This window comes from Arachis ipaensis, chromosome B1 (genome assembly GCF_059453495.1).
Source record: "Arachis ipaensis isolate K30076 ecotype BB chromosome B1, ASM5945349v1, whole genome shotgun sequence".
Classification (NCBI taxonomy): domain Eukaryota; kingdom Viridiplantae; phylum Streptophyta; class Magnoliopsida; order Fabales; family Fabaceae; genus Arachis; species Arachis ipaensis.
The window spans coordinates 59,227,232-59,246,831 of record NC_142436.1 but is presented as its reverse complement, the minus strand read 5'-3'; positions in this window follow the sequence as shown (position 1 = coordinate 59,246,831).

The window sequence follows — 19,600 nt, the reverse complement described above, 5'->3', positions numbered from 1 at the left end:
AAACGCCAGAAATAGGTTACAACCTGACGTTTGACTCCAAAAATAGCCTAGGTACGTGTAAAGCTCAAGTCTCAGCCCCAGTACACACCAAGTGGGCCCCGGAAGTGGATTTCTGCACTATCTATCATAGTTTACTCATTTTCTGTAAACATAGGTCACTAGTTTAGTATTTAAACAACTTTTAGAGATTTATTTTGCATCTCATGACATTTTAGATCTGAACTTTGTACTCTTTGACGGCATGAGTCTCTAAACTCCATTGTTGGGGGTGAGGAGCTCTGCTGTGTCCCGATGAATTAATGCAATTATTTCTGTTTTCTATTCAAACACGCCTGTTTCTATCTAAGATGTTCATTCACACTTCAATATGATAGATGGGATGATCCGTGACATTCATTACCATTCTCAACCTATGAACGCGTGACTGACAACCACCTCCGTTCTACCTTCGATTGAATGAGTATCTCTTGGATTCCTTAATTAGAATCTTCGTGGTATAAGCTAGAATCCATTGGCAGCATTCTTGAGAATCCGGAAAGTCTAAACCTTGTCTGTGGTATTCCGAGTAGGATTCAGGGATTGGATAACTGTGACGAGCTTCAAACTCACAAGGGTTGGGCGTAGTGACAGACGCAAAAGGATCAATGGATCCTACTCCAGCATGAGTGAGAACCGACAAATGATTAGCCGTGCGGTGACAGCGCACCTGGACCATTTTCACTGAGAGGACGGATGGTAGCCATTGACAACGGTGATCCACCAACACACAGCTTGCCATAGGAGGAACCTTGCGTGCGTGAAGAAGAAGACAGGGGGAAAGCAGAGATTTAGAAGACAAAGCATCTCCAAAACTCTAACATATTCTCCATTACTGCATAATAAGTACTATTTAATTTATGTTTTTTACTCTTCATAAATATAATCACTCTTATCATTGATTTCCTAACTAAGAATTACAAAATAACCATAGATTGCTTCAAGCCGACAATCTCCGTGGGATCGACCCTTACTCACGTAAGGTATTACTTGGACGAACCAGTGCACTTGCTAGTTAGTGGTACAAGTTGTGAAAACTGTGATTCACAATTCGTGCACCAAGTTTTTGGCGCCGTTGCCGGGGATTGTTCGAGTTTGAACAACTGACGGTTCATCTTGTTGCTTAGATTAGGAAAATTTTGTCTTTTGGGTCGGAGTCTTTTATTTTCTTTTCAAAAATTTTCCAAAAATTTATTATTTTTCTTTATTAATCTTTAGAGTTTTCTGTTTGAGTCTAGTTGCATGTTTTAAGTTTGGTGTCCTTTGTGTTTTTGTCATAAAAAAAAAGTTTTTCTCTGTTTAATCCTTGCATTTGTTGAATGTGTCTATGTTCTTGTGAATAGTTGCTCCTTTGAGTCTTTCTTTCTAAAATCTTTTCAAAAATAATTTTTCTTTGATTAAATCTTGTGTCAAGTTTTAAGTTTGGTATTTCCTTGTTAGTTTTTGTTTAATTTTTGAAAATTTATTTTTAGTTTTCTAAAAATTTTAAGTTTTGTATTCTTTTTTATGTTCTTGAGTCCTTTGAGTCTTTGAATTTTTGTTCTTCATGTTCTTGTGAATCTTCAAGGTGTTCTTGAGTCTTGCTTGTGTTTTGATCTTAAAATTTTTATGTTTGGTGTTCCTTGGTGTTTTTCCTCCAAATTTTCGAAAATAAGGAGCATTAGATCTAAAAATTTTAAGTTTTGTGTCATTTTATTGTTTTTCTCTTTCCTCATTAAATTCAAAAAAAAATATCTTTTCTCTTTATTTTAAGTAATTTTCGAAATTTATATAAGAATTTCAGATTTTTATTTTAAAATTTCTACTCTATCTTATCTTAGTTTTTAAAAAATTTCGAAATTCAAATCTTTTTCAAAAAAAAAATCATATCTTTTTCAAAGTTTATCTTATCTTATTTCAAATTTCAAATTTCAACTTCCAAAATTCAAAATTCAAATTTTAAAATTTAATTTTCAAATTTAAAAATCAAATCTTTTCAAAATTTAAATCTTTTTCAAATCTTTATCTTCTCTTACCTAGCTTATCTTATCTTTTCTAATCTCAAATCTTAAAATCAAATCTTTTTCATATCTTTTCTTTTTTTATTTATTTTATTTTATTTTCTTACAAGTATCTTTAGTTTTAAGACATATCTTTTTCAAAACTTCCTAAACAATTTCTCTCTCTTCATTTTTTCGAAAATCCTCACCCACATTTTTTTCAAATCTTTTTAATTAATTAATTTAGTTTTCAATTTTCTTTTATTTCTTTTTCTTCTAATTTTCGAAATTATAGTCAATTTTTTTATTTATTTTATTTTATTTTATTTTAATTTCGGTTTTCAAAAAAAAATATTTTATTTGCAATTCACAACATCTCCCTTTCTCCATCATAGACCTAAGTGGAAATGAACAGTCCAGAAGGACTCTGGGGTCATATGCTAACCCCACTACTACTTTATATGGGAGTAGTATCTGTATACCCTCCATCGGAGTCAGTAGTTTTGAGTTGAATCCTCAGCTCATTATCATGGTGGAGCAAAGTTGCCAGTATTCCGGTCTTCCACAAGAAGAACCTACAGAGTTTCTGGTACAGTTTTTACAAATTACTGACACAGTACATGATAGGGAAGTAGATTAGGATGTCTACAGATTATTACTATTTCTATTTGCTGTAAAAGACCAAGCTAAGAGGTGGTTAAATAACCAACCTAAAGCTAGCATAAGGACATGGAAACAGCTGTCAGAAAAATTCCTGAATCAATATTTCCCTCCAAAACGGATGACACAGCTAAGGCTGAACATCCAAGGCTTTAAACAAGGAGATAATGAATCTCTTTATGATGCCTGGGAGAGATACAGAGAGATGCTAAGAAAATGCCCCTCTGAAATGTTTTCAGAGTGGGTGTAGTTAGACATCTTCTATTATGGGCTTACAAAGAAAGCTCAGATGTCTTTGGACCACTCAGCTGGTGGATCTATACACATGAGAAAAACAATTGAAGAAGCTCAAGAGCTCATTGATACAGTTGCCAAAAATCAGCATCTGTACCTAAGTAGTAAGTCTTCCATGAAAGAAGAGGCTAAAACAGTAACTGCTGAACTCAATCCTGCAGAACAAGTTACTGAATTCAATCAGCAATTAGATTTTCTAACAAAATAGCTAGACGAATTCAAGGAGATACTACAAGACACAAGAATGGCTAATATGAATATGGAAGTACATTTGAAGCAAATAAAACAGCAGTTATCAAAACAAATAACAGAAGAGTGCCAAGCAGTTCAATTAAGAAGTGGGAAAACATTAAATACCTCACTTCAAAGTAGCAGGAAGCCAGGAAATGAACAAACTGCTACCCAAAATCCTTCTGAGGACAGTAAAAGCCCAGAGAGGAATAATTCTGGCGCTCAAACGCCAGAAAAGGGTGAAGAGTTGGCGTTAAACGCCCAACTCATGCTCAGTTCTGTCATTCAAACGCCACAAACAGGCAAGGAGTTAGCGTTAAACGCCCAATGGAAGCTCAGTTCTGGTGTTCAAATGCCAGAAACAGGTAAGAAGTTGGCGTCCAACGCCAATCCAGCTTTCAACCCTGGCATTCAAATGCCAGTGAGGGATCAGACACACACACATGCTGATAACAACCCCTCTAAAAAGGCTTCTCCAACCACCTCTATAGGAAATAAACCTGCAGTAACCAAGGTTGAGGAATACAAAGCCAAGATACCTTATCCTCAAAAACTCCGCCAAGAGGAGCAGGATAAGCAATTTGCTCGCTTTGCAGACTATCTGAGGACTCTTGAAATAAAGATTCCGTTTGCAGAGGCACTTGAGCAAATACCATCTTATGCCAAGTTCATGAAAGAGATCTTGAGTTATAAGAAAGATTGGAGAGAAACTGAAAGAGTTCTCCTCACTGAAGAATGTAGTGCAGTCATTCTGAAAAGCTTCCCAGAAAAGCTTAAAGATCCTGGGAGCTTTATGATACCATGCATATTAGAGGGTAATTGCACCAAGACAGCTTTATGTGATCTTGGGGCAAGCATCAACCTAATACCTGCATCCACTATCAGAAAGCTTGCTTTAACTGAAGAAGTTAAACCAACCCGGATATGTCTCCAACTTGCTGATGGCTCCATTAAATACCCATCAGGTGTGATTGAAGACATGATTGTCAGGGTTGGGCCATTCGCCTTCCCCACTGACTTTGTAGTGCTGGAAATGGAGGAGCACAAGAGTGCTACTCTCATTCTAGGAAGACCTTTCCTAACAACTGGATGAACTCTCATTAATGTCCAAAAGGGGAAAGTAACACTGATAGTCAATGAGGATGAGTTTAAGTTGAATGCTGTCAAGGCCATGCAGCATCCAGACACACCAAAAGACTGCACGAAAGTTGATCTTATTGACTCTTTGGTAGAGTAGATCAACATGGCTGAGAGTCTCGAATCAGAGCTGGAAGACATCTTTAAAGATGTTCAGCCTGATCTGGAGGATTCAGAGGAATTGAAAGAGCCTCTGAAACTTCCTCAGGAAGAGGAAAAACCTCCTAAACCCGAGCTCAAACCATTACCACCATCCCTAAAATATGAATTTCTGGGAGAAGGTGACACTTTTTCGGTGATCATAAACTCTGCTTTAAATCCCCAGGAAGAGGAAGCGCTACTTCAAGTACTAAGGACACACAAGACAGCTCTTGGGTGGTCTATAAGTGATCTTAAGGGCATCAGCCCAGCAAGATGCATGCACAAGATCCTATTGGAGGATGATGCTAAGCCAGTGGTTCAACCACAGAGGCGGCTAAATCCAGCCATGAAGGAAGTGGTGGAGAAAGAGGTCACCAAGTTACTGGAGGCTGGGATTATTTATCCTATTTCTGATAGCCCCTGGGTGAGCCCTGTCCAAGTTATCCCCAAAAAGGGAGGCATGACAGTGGTTCATAATAATAAAAATGAACTGGTTCCTACAAGAACAGTTACAGGGTGGCGCATGTGTATTGACTACAGAAGGCTCAATACTGCCACCAGAAAGGATCATTTTCCTTTACCATTCATAGACCAGATGCTAGAAAGACTAGCAGGTCATGATTATTACTGCTTTTTGGATGGCTATTCAGGCTACAACCAAATTGTAGTAGATCCCTAAGATCAAGAGAAAACAACATTCACATGTCCATCTGGAGTATTTGCCTACAGAAGGATGCCATTTGGTCTGTGCAATGCACCTGCAACCTTTCAGAGGTTCATGCTCTCTATCTTCTCTGATATGGTAGAGAATTTTCTGGAAGTCTTCATGGATGACTTTTCAGTCTTTGGAGACTCATTCAGCTCCTGCCTTGACCATTTAGCACTTGTTTTGAAAAGATGCCAAGAGACCAATCTAGTTTTAAACTGGGAAAAATGTCACTTTATGGTGACTGAAGGAATTGTCCTTGGGCATAAAATTTCAAACAAGGGAATAGAGGTGGATCAAGCTAAAGTGGAAGTAATTAAAAAATTACCACCACCTGCCAATATTAAGGCAATCAGAAGCTTTCTGGGGCATGTAGGATTCTATAGGAGGTTTATAAAGGTTTTTTCAAAAATTGCAAAACCTCTGAGCAATCTGCTAGCTGCTGACACGCCATTTGTGTTTGACACAGAGTGTCTGCAGGCATTTGAAACCCCGAAAGCTAAGCTGGTCACAGCACCAGTTATTTCTGCACCAGACTGGACATTACCATTTGAACTAATGTGTGATGCCAGTGACCATGCCATTGGTGCAGTACTAAGACAGAGGCATAACAAGCTTCTGCATGTCATTTATTATGCTAGCTACGTTTTAAATGATGCCCAGAAAAATTACACAACCACAGAAAAAGAATTGCTTGCAGTGGTTTATGCCATTGACAAGTTTAGATCATACGTAGTAGGATCAAAAGTGATTTTGTATACTGACCATGCTGCTCTTAAATATCTACTCACAAAGCAGGATTCAAAACCCAAGCTCATAAGATGGGTGTTGCTTCTGCAAGAGTTTGATATAGAAATAAGAGACAGAAAAGGGACAGAGAACCAAGTGGCTGATCATCTGTCTTGGATAGAGCTAGTAGAAGGGACGTCTTTCCCCTCTATTGAGATCTCTGAAACCTTTCCGGATGAGCAACTATTTGTCATCCAGGAAACACCATGGTTTACAGACATTGCAAACTATAAAGCTGCAAGATTCATACCCAAGGAGTACAGCAAGAAACAAAAGAAAAAATTAATTACTGATGCAAAGTACTACCTGTGGGATGAACCATATCTCTTTAAGAGATGTTCAGACGGAATAATCCGTAGGTGTGTGCCTAGAGAAGAAGCACAGAAGATCCTATGGCATTGTCATGGATCATAATATGGAGGACATTTCGGAGGTGAGTGAACAGCCACAAAAGTCCTCCAATGTGGCTTCTACTGGCCCACTCTCTATAAAGACTCCCAAGAGTTTGTGCGTAACTGTGACAGCTGCCAGAGAGCTGGTAATCTGCCTCACAGTTACGCCATGCCTCAGCAAGGAATCTTAGAGATTGAGTTGTTTGACGTATGGGGTATTGAATTCATGGGGCCTTTCCCACCATCATACTCGAACACTTATATTCTGGTGGCAGTCGACTATGTATCCAAATGGGTAGAGGCCATTGCCACACCCACTAATGATACTAAGACAGTGCTGAAGTTCCTCCAGAAACATATCTTCAGTAGGTTTGGTGTCCCTAGAGCACTAATTAGTGATGGGGGCACTCACTTCTGTAACAAACAGCTTTACTCTGCTATGGTCCGGTATGAAATTAGTCACAAGGTGGCAACTCTGTATCATCCATAGACAAATGGGCAAGCTGAAGTCTCTAATAGAGAAATAAAAAGAATCCTGGAACGGACTGTAAGTACCCGTAGAAAGGATTGGGCGAGAAGCTTGGATGATGCTCTGTGGGCTTACAAAACAGCATTCAAGACTCTTATAGGGACCTCTCCATACCAGCTTGTGTATGGTAAGGCCTGTCATCTGCCCGTGGAACTGGAGCATAAGGCCTACTGGGCAACCAGATTCCTAAACTTTGATGCCAAATTAGCTGGAGAAAAAAGATTGCTCCAGCTGAATAAGCTAGAGGAATTCAGACTCACTGCTTTCGAAAATGCCAAGCTTTACAAAGAGAAAGCAAAAAGATGGCATGATAGAAAGCTGTCATCTAGAGTCTTTGAACCAGGACAGAAAGTTCTGTTGTTTAACTCTAGGCTCAGGCTATTCCCCGGGAAACTGAAATCCCGGTGGAGGGGACCATATGTGATTACAAGTGTGTCACCATATGTCTATGTGGAGCTTCAAGACATTGATTCTGATAAGAAGTTCATTGTAAATGGACAGAGAATCAAGCATTTTCTTGAAGGCAATATTGAGCAAGAGTGCTCAAGGCTGAGGCTAGATTAAAAGCTCAGCAAGGTCCAGCTAAAGACAATAAAGAAGCACTTATTGGGAGGCAACCCAATTTTTCCTTATCTATGTTAATTTTCTGTTTTTCCTTTTTTATTTTATGTTTTCTTTAGGATGATGATCATGTGGAGTCACAGAAATCAAAGCAAAGTCAAAAATAGCATTAAAATAGCTCACCCTGGAGGAAGAGTTTACTGGCATTTAAACGCCAGTAAGAAGCATCAGACTGGCATTTAACGCCAGAAAGAAGTATCAAGCTGGCGTTAAACGCCAGAAACAAGGACCAAGTTAGCGTTCAACCCTAAAAAAGGGGAAAAGCTGGCACTTAACGCCAGAAACAAGCAGCAGTCTGGCGTTAAACGCCGGGATTGCACACTAAGGGCGTTTTGCATGCCTCAATGGAGCAGGGATGCTAAGTCCTTGACCCCACAGGATCCCCACCTACCTCACCATTCCAATTCAAACCATTTCCCTCCCAAACGCACCCATTCACACACCTCCTTCTCCTCGACTTCTCCTTCTACTCCCTTCTATCTTCTTTTGCTCGAGGTCGAGCAAACCTTTTAAGTTTGGTGTGAAAAAAGTGTTGCTTTTTGTTTTTCCATAATCATTTATGGCACCTAAGGCCGGAGAAACCTCTAGAAAGAGGAAAGGGAAGGCAGTTGCTTCCACCCCCGAGTCATGAGAGATGGAGAGGTTCATCTCAAGGGTCCATAGTTCAGTCGTAGAGCATTTGACTGCAGATTAAAGAGCCATGAGGGAGGAGCAACAAAGGTAAGGAAGAGACATAGAGGAGCTCAAGAGCACCACTGGTTCTTCAAAAGGAAGAAGACGCCACCCTCACTAAGGTGGACCCGTTCCTTAATCTCCTTGTCTATTTGTTTTTCTGTTTTTTGATTTATATGCTTTATGTTTTATCTATGTTTGTATCTTTATTACATGATCATTAGTGTCTAGTTTCTATGTCTTAAAGATATGAATGTCCTATGAATCCATCACCTTTCTTAAATGAAAATTGCTTTCTGAAAAAGAAAAAGAAGTACATGAATTTCGAATTTTAAAATAGTTTAATTATTCTGATGTGGTGGCAATACTTTTTGTTTTTTGAATGAATGCTTGAACAGTGCATATATTTGAAATTGTTGTTTATGAATGTTAAAATTGTTGTCTCTTGAAAGAATAATGGAAAAGGAGAAATGTTATTGATAATCTGAAAAATCAAAAAAATGATTCTTGAAGCAAGAAAAAGCAGTGAAGAACAAAGCTTGCAGAAAAAAAAAGAAAAGAAAAATGGCAAAAAAAAAGAAAAAAAAAAGAAAAAGCAAGCAGAAAAAGCCAAGAGCTCTTAAAACCAAAAGGCAAGAGCAAAAATCCAATAGCCCTTAAAACCAAAAGGCAAGAGTAATAAAAAGGATCCAAGGCTTTGAGCATCAGTGGATAGGAGGGCCCAAAGGAATAAAATCCTGGCCTAAGCGGCTAAACCAAGCTGTCCTTAACCATGTGCTTGTGGCGTGTAGGTGTCAAGTGAAAACTTGAGACTAAGCGGTTAAAGTCGAGGTCCAAAGCAAAAATAGAGTGTGCTTAAGAACCTTGGACACCTCTAATTGGGGACTTTAGCAAAGCTGAGTCACAATCTGAAAAGGTTCACCCAGTTATGTGTCTGTGGCATTTATGTATCCGGTGGTAATACTGGAAAACAAAATGCTTAGGGTCACGGCCAAGACTCATAAAGTAGCTGTGTTCAAGAATCAACATACTGAACTAAGAGAATCAATAACACTATTTGAATTCTGAGTTCCTATAGATGCCAATCATTCTGAACTTCAAAGGATAAAGTGAGATGCCAAAACTGTTCAGAAGCAAAAAGCTAATAGCCCCGCTCATCTAATTAAGACTGATCTTCATAGATGTTTTTTGGAATTCATTGTATCTTCTCTTCTTTTTTCCTAATTTGTTTTTAGTTGCTTGGGGACAAGAAACAATTTAAGTTTGGTGTTGTGACGAGCGGATAATTTATACGCTTTTTGGCATTATTTTTAGGTAGTTTTTAATATGTTTTAGTCACTTTTTATTATATTCTTATTAGTTTTTAAATAAAAATCACATTTCTGGACTTTACTATGAGTTTGTGTGTTTTTTTGTGATTTCAGGTAATTTCTGGCTGAAATTGAGGGACCTAAGCAAAAATCTGATTCAGAGGCTGAAAAAGGACTGCAGATGCTGTTGGATTCTGACCTCCCTGCACTCAAAGTGGATTTTCGGGAGCTACAGAAGTCCAAATGGTGCGCTCTCAATTGCGTTGGAAAATAGACATCCAGGACTTTCCAGAAATATATAATAGTCTATGCTTTTCTAGAAGATAAATGACGCAATTTGGCGTTCAACGCCAGCTTTCTGCCCTATTCTAGAGTTAAACGCCAGACACAGGTTGCAAAGCAGAGTTAAACGCCAGAAATAGGTTACAACCTAGAGTTTGACCCCAAAAACAGCCTAGGCACGTACAAAGCTCAAGTCTCAGCCCCAGCACACACCAAGTGGGCCCCGGAAGTGGATTTCTGCACTATCTATCATAGTTTACTCATTTTCTGTAAACCTAGGTCACTAGTTTAGTATTTAAACAACTTTTAGAGATTTATTTTGTATCTCATGACATTTTAGATCTGAACTTTGTACTCTTTGACGGCATGAGTCTCTAAACTCCATTGTTGGGGGTGAGGAGCTCTGCTGTGTCCCGATGAATTAATGCAATTATTTTTGTTTTCTATTCAAACGCGCTTGTTTCTATCTATGATGTTCATTCGCACTTCAATATGATGGATGGGATGATCCATGACATTCATCACCATTCTCAACCTATGAACGCGTGATTGACAACCACCTCCGTTCTACCTTCGATTGAATGAGTATCTCTTGGATTCCTTAATCAGAATCTTCGTGGTATAAGCTAGAATCCATTGACAGCATTCTTGAGAATCCGGAAAGTCTAAACCTTATCTGTGGTATTCCGAGTAGGATTCAGGGATTGGATGACTGTGACGAGCTTCAAACTCACAAGGGTTGGTCGTAATGACAGACGCAAAAGGATCAATGGATCCTACTCCAGCATGAGTGAGAACCGACAGATGATTAGCCGTGCGGTGACAGCGCACCTGGGCCATTTTCACTGAGAGGACGGATGGTATCCATTGACAACGGTGATCCACCAACACACAGCTTGCCATAGGAGGAACCTTGCGTGCGTGAAGAAGAAGACAGGAGGAAAGCAGAGATTCAGAAGACAAAGCATCTTCAAAACTCCAACATATTCTCCATTACTACATAATAAGTACTATTTAATTTATGCTTTTTACTCTTCATAAATATAATTACTCTTATCATTGATTTCCTGACTAAGAATTACAAAATAAACATATCTTGCTTCAAGCTGACAATCTCCGTGAGATCGACCCTTACTCACGTAAGGTATTACTTGGACGACTCAGTGCACTTGCTGGTTAGTGGTACGAGTTGTGAAAAGTGTGATTCACAATTGGTATATTCATCATAAGGGACATTTTATTTTCTACCAAGGACTCATAAAATGAAATAATGTATGGTTCATCTATTCATAAATTTGATCCTTTGAGCAAAAATGGTTTTTCTGAGATTCAATGCATATGTAGACACCAAACTTATTGTTTGGCTATATACTCCACCTGAATGAATAAGTATATATCTTAAGATAGCTTGAGAAGTTATTTTGGAGTGCCTTTAGGTACACCAAACTTAGGAATCAGACATATGCTTCACAATGATATGTGCAATTATCAAATATGCTTGTAAGAACTCAAATATGTGCTAGGAGAACCATTTATTGAAATTAAAACAAAGCAAGAATATTAAATCATGGGCTGCCTCCCATAGAGCGCTCTTTTATTGTCATTAGCTTGACATTGACTCCTTATTAGTGTGGTTGATGATTGTGGTGTCTCAGTTTGTCTCCTCTCACTGTAAGCTTTCTTCCATTGCCTTAGTGTTCAATCTCTGTATGCTCCAGTGAGAGTATACTGTTGATAGTGTAGTAATCATCAGATTGTTGCTCTGTCCCCAACCGTTGGTAGATTAGTTGTACTTTATCTCCCTTTGAGAATCCTTCAGTTGGGATCTTTTTGTTTTTTCACCCTTTTAGAGCCTTTTTCTTGCTTTTCTTCCCCTTTTTTGTTGATCCTTCTGCTTTGACAGTGGGCTGTATTTTGGGATCTGTCTTCTTAGTGGCCAACAGCTCACTTTCTTCTTGCTTTCTCTCATCATTCAGTATAGTCTCATTTTCCTTTTGTCCTGCTTTGCTGCTTGTCTCTTGCTTTGGAGGGGAACTAATGAGTATCTCCTTGGATTCTTCCTTCCAATGCAAGTTTTCTCTGTCATCCTTCATGCAGTTCTCTTTTTCATCATTATGAAAGACATTCAGAGTGATGCTCTTATCATGCACTCTTAGGGTCAATTCTCCTTGTTCAATATCTATGATGGCCCTTGCTGTGGCCAGGAATGGTCTTCCCAAGATAACAAAGTTACTCCCTTCTTCTCCTAGGTCCAGGATTACAAAGTTTGTAGGGAATATAAACTTATCCACCTTGACCAAAAGGTTTTCAATCACTCCTTTGGGAAATACCAATGATTTGTCCACGAGCTCTAGTGACATCTGTGTGGGCTTTACCTCCTCTATGCATAGCTTTCTCGTCATAGAATAAGGCATTAGATTGATGCTGGCTCCTAAGTCACACAGTGCTTTTTTATGGTCATATTACCAATGGTGCAAGGTAAGAAGAAGCTTCCAGGGTCTTGGAGTTTTGGAGGGAGCCCTTTTTGGATCACTGCACTGCATTCTTGTGTTAGAAGCACTGTTTCCTTCTCATGCCAGCTTCTCTTTTTGTTGATGAGCTCCTTCAGGAACTTTGCATATAGAGGCATATGCTCTAATGCTTTAGCAAGTGGGATATTAATCTCCAGCTTCTTGAAGACCTCAAGGAACTTGGGGAATTGTTGATCCTTGAGTTCTTTTTATAGCCTTTGAGGATATGGCAAAGGAGGTGTATAAGTTTTCACTTCCTTCCTCTGTTCTTGTGATGATTCTTCCATGACTTGTTTCTCTCTCCTTGAAGATTGTGGCTGCTCATCTTTCTCTTTAAGCTTCTCCAGGTCCTGCTTGTTTGCTTCCTTGTTGTTGGCTTCATCTTTCTTGCTGCTAGCCTTGTCATTGTCCATAGGCTTCTTGTTGACTTCTTTGTCATTCACCAAGGTTCTTCCACTCCTTAATTGAATAGCTTTGCATTCTTCTTAGGGATTCAGAATGGTATCACTTGGGAGTGAGCTTGTTGGTCTCTCAATCACTGCTTGCTTCGACAGTTACCCAATTTGCCTTTCTAAATTTCTCATTGAAGCTTTATGATTCTTGTTGGTCATCTCCTGATATTTCATCATCTTTTCCATTAGTATCTCCAAGTTAGAGATCCTTTGAGCTTCTTATGGTATTTGTGGCTGGTTGTGGGATGTTGAAGGTGGATGATAGTTGTTTTGGTTAGTGGCTGGGTTATTGGGTGGATAGTAGCTGGAATTTGGGTAGTTGTTTTGGGGTTTTTTGTATGGATTGTGGTTAGTGTTTTGCTGGTTGCTGTGGTTTGGATTTCTTGAGTTGGTTTGGTTTGAATTTTTCTGCCAAGGTTGCTGGCTGTGGTTGTCTCCCCACCTTATATTTGGATGGTTCTTCCCAGAGGGGTTGTATGTGTCTCCATGGAATTCATTCTGGCTGGATCCTTGGTTGTGCATGTAGTTTACTTGTTCCTGCTGCTGATCTTCACAATTTTCCTTATTTTGTCCCCACCCAGCTGGTGGTTGATTGGTGACATTTACTTATGCAACTTGTAGACTATCAATCCTCTTAGCCATCTGCTCAAATTGTTGCTAGATTTGCTGATGCATCACCTTGTTTTGGGCTAGAATAGTGTCCACACCTTCCAACTCCAATACACCCTTTCTCTGGGCTGGTTGACGTTGTCTTTGATGAGCAAAGAAGTATTGATTGTTTGCCACCATATCTATGAGATTTTGTGCTTCCTCTGTTGTCTTCATTAGTTGCAATGAACCTCTTGCTGAATGATCTCATGCTTCCTGAGCTTTCAGAGTCAATCCTTCATAGAAATTCTGAAGTATGTCCCATTCATTGTATCAAGGCCTTGTATCTTTCCCAAGCCTCATAGAGGGATTCTGCATCCATCTGTGTGAAGGTTTGCACCTCTGTCTTCAATTTGATAATCCTTTGAGGTAGGTAGAACTTGGCTAGAAATTTGCTCACTAGATCCTCCCAGCTAGTGATGCTTTCTTGTGGAAAGGCTTCCAGCCATTGAGCAGCCTTGTCCTTTAATGAAAATGGGAACAACAAGAGTTTATATATGTCAGGATGCACTCCATTGGATTTCTCTGTGTCACAGATCCTCAGGAAGATAGATAAATGCTGATTTGGATCTTCTAGTGGGCTTTCTCCATAGGAGCAGTTGTTTTGTACCAAAGTGATGAGCTGGGGCTTCAATTTAAAGTTATTTGCATTGATATTTGGGGTAAGGATGCTACTCCTACAATGCCTTGGATTAGCAAATATGTAAGAAGCCAAGACTCTCCTCTGGGATTGACCATTGTTGTTGGCTACTCCCACTGGTGGATTTGTTGGATTCTCTTCCATTTCTTGATATTCTTCTTCAGAAGTTTCTTTACCAATCACCCCCTTTCCTCTGGCTTCCCTTCTCAGTCTTTGAAGAGTTCTCTCGTCACGATCACCAGAGGTAGAGACCTCTCTCCTTGCTTCTGTCATATAACCAAAACAACAAGAAACACACAAAGGACTCTGTAGCTTGAGTGTAGTGAGAGTTAGTAGAGACAAAGTCTCAAATAGTTAGTGTGCTTATCAAAAATAAAGAAAAACAAAGAAAATGTGCTTAATCTAGACCACCACCTTACTTAATCATTGGCAATCTAGATCAATCCCGGCAACGGCGCCAAAAATATGATGGGTGAAAATCAGATTCCACACCAAAACTCACCGGCAAGTGAACCGGGTCGCATCAAGTAATAATTACTCACAAGAGTGAGGTCGATCCCACAGGGATTGATGGATTGAGCAATTTTAGTTAGGTGATGAATTTAGATAAGCAAACAGTTGGTGAATTGAGTGATTTTGATTGAAAAAAGCTAAATTGAAAGTAAATAAAGTTGCAGAAGGTAAATTGAGCAAAAGAATAAAGTGCAGAAGAGATAAATTGCATGCAACTTAAAGAACAAGAAAGTAAAAGAGATGAAACTTAAATTGCAAGAAAAGTAAATTGCAGAAACTTAAAGTGCAAGAAATGTAAATTTCTGAATCTAAATTGCTGAGAAATGTAAATTGCTTGAAGAGTAAAAGGGATTTGGGTGCTGGGATCCAGAATTTAATAAGAAAATGTAAATCAAAGCAAATCAGAAAACTATCAGATGAAAGGATTCAACCCAGTAGTAAAATAGAAATTAAAATAGCTTGAAGAAACAAATAGTAAGAAAACTTGATTCAATTATGAAATTTTTAAAGATAAATTGAAGATCGAAGGAGAGTAATGAGATTAGAAAGCAGATCTAGATCTCAATTACTCCCTTGATCAAGCAGAAAGAAATTGCAGAAGAAAATAAAATTTAAAACATCAAAAGAAACTTAGATCTAAATTCTCAGATCCAGATTCAATGGAATTCTTAAATCTCAATACAAAAACCCAAAATAGAAAAGTAGAAGTTGCATAGAATGAAAATAGAAAGCTAAATTCAAATCCAATTCTTAGAACAATTGAGAAGAAAGGTAAAAGATGATTCTCAAACTTAGAATCAATGAAGCTCTTCAATCTCAATTCAAATTCCAAGAACAGATAGCAGAAGTTGCAGAAGAAATGAAAATGCAGAAAGAAAAACTCAGATCTATATTCCCAAATTTAGAACAATTCAAATCAAAGTGAAAACTAAAATGGAGCTAAAGGTAAAACTAAAAATGAGCTAAGGATAATAATCCTCTCTTTTACAAATCAAATTAACTCCTATTTATACACTTTCTATTTTTGGTTTTCAGAATTTGGATTGGGCTTTTCAAGTTAGTGAAGAAGTGGATCCAAGATGGCTTTTGATTGAAAATTGAAACAAGGGCCACCTCCAGTGGAGCGCTCAGTTAAGAAAGAAAATGTAGCGCTCCCTTGCCTTGTGCCTAGCTCTCTAGTGTAGCACTTAGTGAAGAGTTTTAATGTAGCGCTACATGCCTTGTGTGTTGGTTTCCACTTTCAAGCTCTGGCTGTCCCCTTTTGCCAATTTTCTCATCATGTGTAGCGCTCAGTGAGTGAAGAGAACATAGCGCCCTCTCTATGCGTGTGTGCCCCTCTTCGAACCTTGCTGGCTTCCTTTTACTAACAATTTCCTTGCTTGGTGTAGTGTAGCACGCCTTTGTGTGTATGGTTCAAACCTTGGCTGCTTTATTTTGGGAGTGTCGCGCCTTGTTTCTTTTGGTGGGAGCCCGAAAAAGTGAAGAGAGTTAACGGAACGCTCTCTCCAATTGAGCGCTACCCTTGTTTTCTTTGGTTCCTTTGAGCGCTCCGTTTGGGCACTCAACGTAGTGCTATGCTTGAGCGTTTGCTTCTTGGTGGGAGCTTTGGTGCTCCCAACTAGCGTTCAAAGAGTGAACGCTCCGCTCAAATAGAGAGCGCTATGCTTGGTTCCTTGAGTGATACGCTTTTATATCCTAGGACACGCTTTGATAAGGCATGCTTTCATGGTTCTTTCTTCTCTTCACCATTTCTTCACCTACAAGTAATCAAACCTACTGTAACAACCCCGATTTTCGAGTACGCGAGATCGTTTCTGAATACACGGATTTCTCCGAAAGATCAGTAAAGGGAATACCTCTTCTGTATCATCAAGCATCTCAATCCTCATTGTCATTATATTATCTTTAACTCAGGACCTTAGTTGAGACAAGCTCGATAACGCGGTCACGAAGAACCTAGTTTTTGAACCGTATCGGTTAGGGGTTTTGATTCGGTTTTTCGTAAATAGTCTCAGTTTGACAAACCAGACTCGATTCATGAGAGGAGAGAGATAATATTATAACATTATCATTATATTACTATTAGAAAATGCTTGAATGATATTATAAGGTTATCTGGTCTATTTTAGTTAAAAACAGAAAATCGGTTTAACCGGGTTTACGGTTTACTGGTGCAGCTTAGCACCAGCACTCTCTGGTGACTTTAGCAATGCTAAGGCCTCATTATTCATGTTTTATTCTCATAATAAATATGTTACTAGTGTCATTTATGCTAGTAGCTCAGAAAATAATTTTTAGAGATGTTTTTACAAGTGTTCTGATACATCTAGTTTTAGTAGTTGTACACCTGAGATATTTTAATATTATTTTAACCCACCTCCAAGCCAACCAATCACAACTCACCTTACACCCCCAAGACCTCCAAGGCTGTCTCATTTCATCATTTTGGCCGAAAATAACAAGAGAGAAAAGAGAGAAACTTTCATGAACACTTAATCTTCAAAGCTTGATTTCTTCTGAACTAAAACTCAAATCAAAACTCCGTTTTCACCAAAATGATCCTCTCTTCTTCCTCTACATATCCATATAACATATCAAGGCTGGAAATAAGGTGAGATGGCTGTCTCCCTCCCATTTCAATTCGGTTTTCAAGGAAAACCATGCAAAACATGTGTTTTCTTGATGTTCTTCCTTAGGAATCATGCTTAACTTGACTTGAGGGCCAAGAAACGTGAATTTCCAGCAAGTCTAAGGTGAGATATCTCTTCCTAACATACTGAGTGAGATTTGGTCAGTTGAGAGATTTTGGATTTAAAGTTGTTCTTGATGTGATTTAGGAGGAAAAAGTGCTTAAGGACCACCTGAAAATTTAACCAAATTAGGAGCAGCAAAACCAGGTAGGGATTGATGAATTTAATCTTTATTGATTGTGTTTGAGTTGTGTGATTATGATATGATTTGGCTGTGCTTGAAATTGATTGTTTGTATGAGTAATTCTTGTTGAAATTTTGGTGAAAATTTGATGAAATTTGATGAAATTCAAGCTATGAATGTGTGTTCTTGGGGCAGCTGGAAAAACGAAACCCTAGGGCTTAAATTGAGGTTAAATTTATGTTAAAATCATGTAGAAAAGATGGGGTTTTAGTGGCTGGAAATTTATTTTGAATTTTGGTAAAAATCGGTTGTTGAAAAAACTGAAAAACGGGTAAAAACAGAGAAAGAATCTGAAGAATTTATGAAGAACATGAAGAACACTTTGAGTGTGGTGAAGAACAATGAAGAACACCTTTTAGATCTTGAAAAGGGCAAGGAAGTAAATATTTTGGTGTTTGAGGGGTTATTTTGTAATTTCTGGAAGTTAGGGTGGTAAAAGTAGAAATATTAAAAGTTACGGGTGGTAAAAAGTGAATTTTAAAGGTTAAGGATAAAGTTAAGGTAATTTTCGAAAATATATTAATAAAATAATAAATAATAATAAAATATTAAAAAATAATATTTAATTAAAAATAATATTTTAATAAAAATAATAAAATAATGCAGAAAAGGCAGTTTTCTGTAAAAGCTTTAGAAAGACAACTTTAAGCGCAGAATCTCATAATTACCTTCATAAAACACTTAGGGAGTGGTAAGAACATATTAGTGAGGCAAAGATAAAGGAAAGATGAAAAGTTAAAGAAAAGATAAAAACCAAAAGAAAAATCTGTAAAGTTTTAATGATAGAAAAACAGACAGAAATTAGTGAACGAACTAGGGCAACATAGTTAGTCCCTGAGTTGCGACTAGGGTTAGGTATAATATGAAAAGTTAAACTGTTTCAGTATAGACTTAATGAACCTATACTTGGGACAGGATAACTATTCATACCGAAATTTACATAATCTTTAAATACATACGTTAAACGGAGAAATCAGAGCAGAGTAGAGAAACACAGAGAACAGAGTAACCAGAGAGAAGTAAAGAGATACAGAGAACAGAGTAACCAGAGTAGAATAAAGGGATACAGAGAAAAGAGTAATCTGATAAAGAGAAATGGTTTGAGTTGAGATGTTGTAAAAGTAAAAGCTGTAAAGTTTGTATAGTATAATTGAACAGAGAAAGAAAGAAGTACTGTATAAGAATGTGAAAGTGATGATGAATAACGAGAATGATAATGAATGATGATAATGAGAAAAGAGTAATATAACAAAAAGAATAGAGGAGAAGAGTATAAGGATAAAGAGTTAAGCCTTGTGGCATGATGTTCTGTTGTATGTTCATCTGCTGCTTTTCCATTGGCCCTAGAGGTCCTGTAGGCCCAAGTTCACCTACAGTGAGTTGTTATTCCTGTAGGCTGAAGTTCACCTGCAGTGAATATCAATTGTGTATCTCAGGGTGTTGCTTCTGTAGGCCGAAGTTCACCTACAGAGAGTTGTGATACCTGTAAGCCGAAGTTCACTTACAGGGGCGCCATTTCTGTAAGCTGAAGTTCACTTACAGAGGTGCCATTTCTGTAGGCTGAAGTTCACCTACAGAAAGTTGTTATGTTGTGTTTATATTATTCCTGTAAGCCGAAGTTCACTTGCAGGGGCACTATTTCTGTAAGCCCAAGAGATGTGTTTATTCATTTGTTGCGCTAAGGCAACGCCGGATATACTTGTATGATGATTTACTGCGTGAAGACAGTCAGATAGATAGTGGTGCGACCACTGAGAACGCTTTCCTACGGTACAGATCCATATTTTATTTTTGTAAGGCAGAGGGGTTATTTCCTGCTACAGAAGTATCGTGACCACCTGTTCCATTTCTGTAGTGGCAGAGGGGTTATTTCCTGTATACAGAAGGTGTGTCGGCATACATCCCTGCAGTGGCAGATGTGTTATTTCCTGTGTGCAGTGGACCCTGTGGTGGCAGAGGGGTTATTTCCTGTACACAGGGGTATAGCCAATAGGAAAGCCTTATCCAGACAGAGGTTGCTGGATAACGTCGGGAGCGGGTTAGTAACCGACAGATGAGCTCATTACCTGCACTAGGGCTAGACATGCATTATTCTTGTCTGCACATCATTCTCTGTTGCATTCC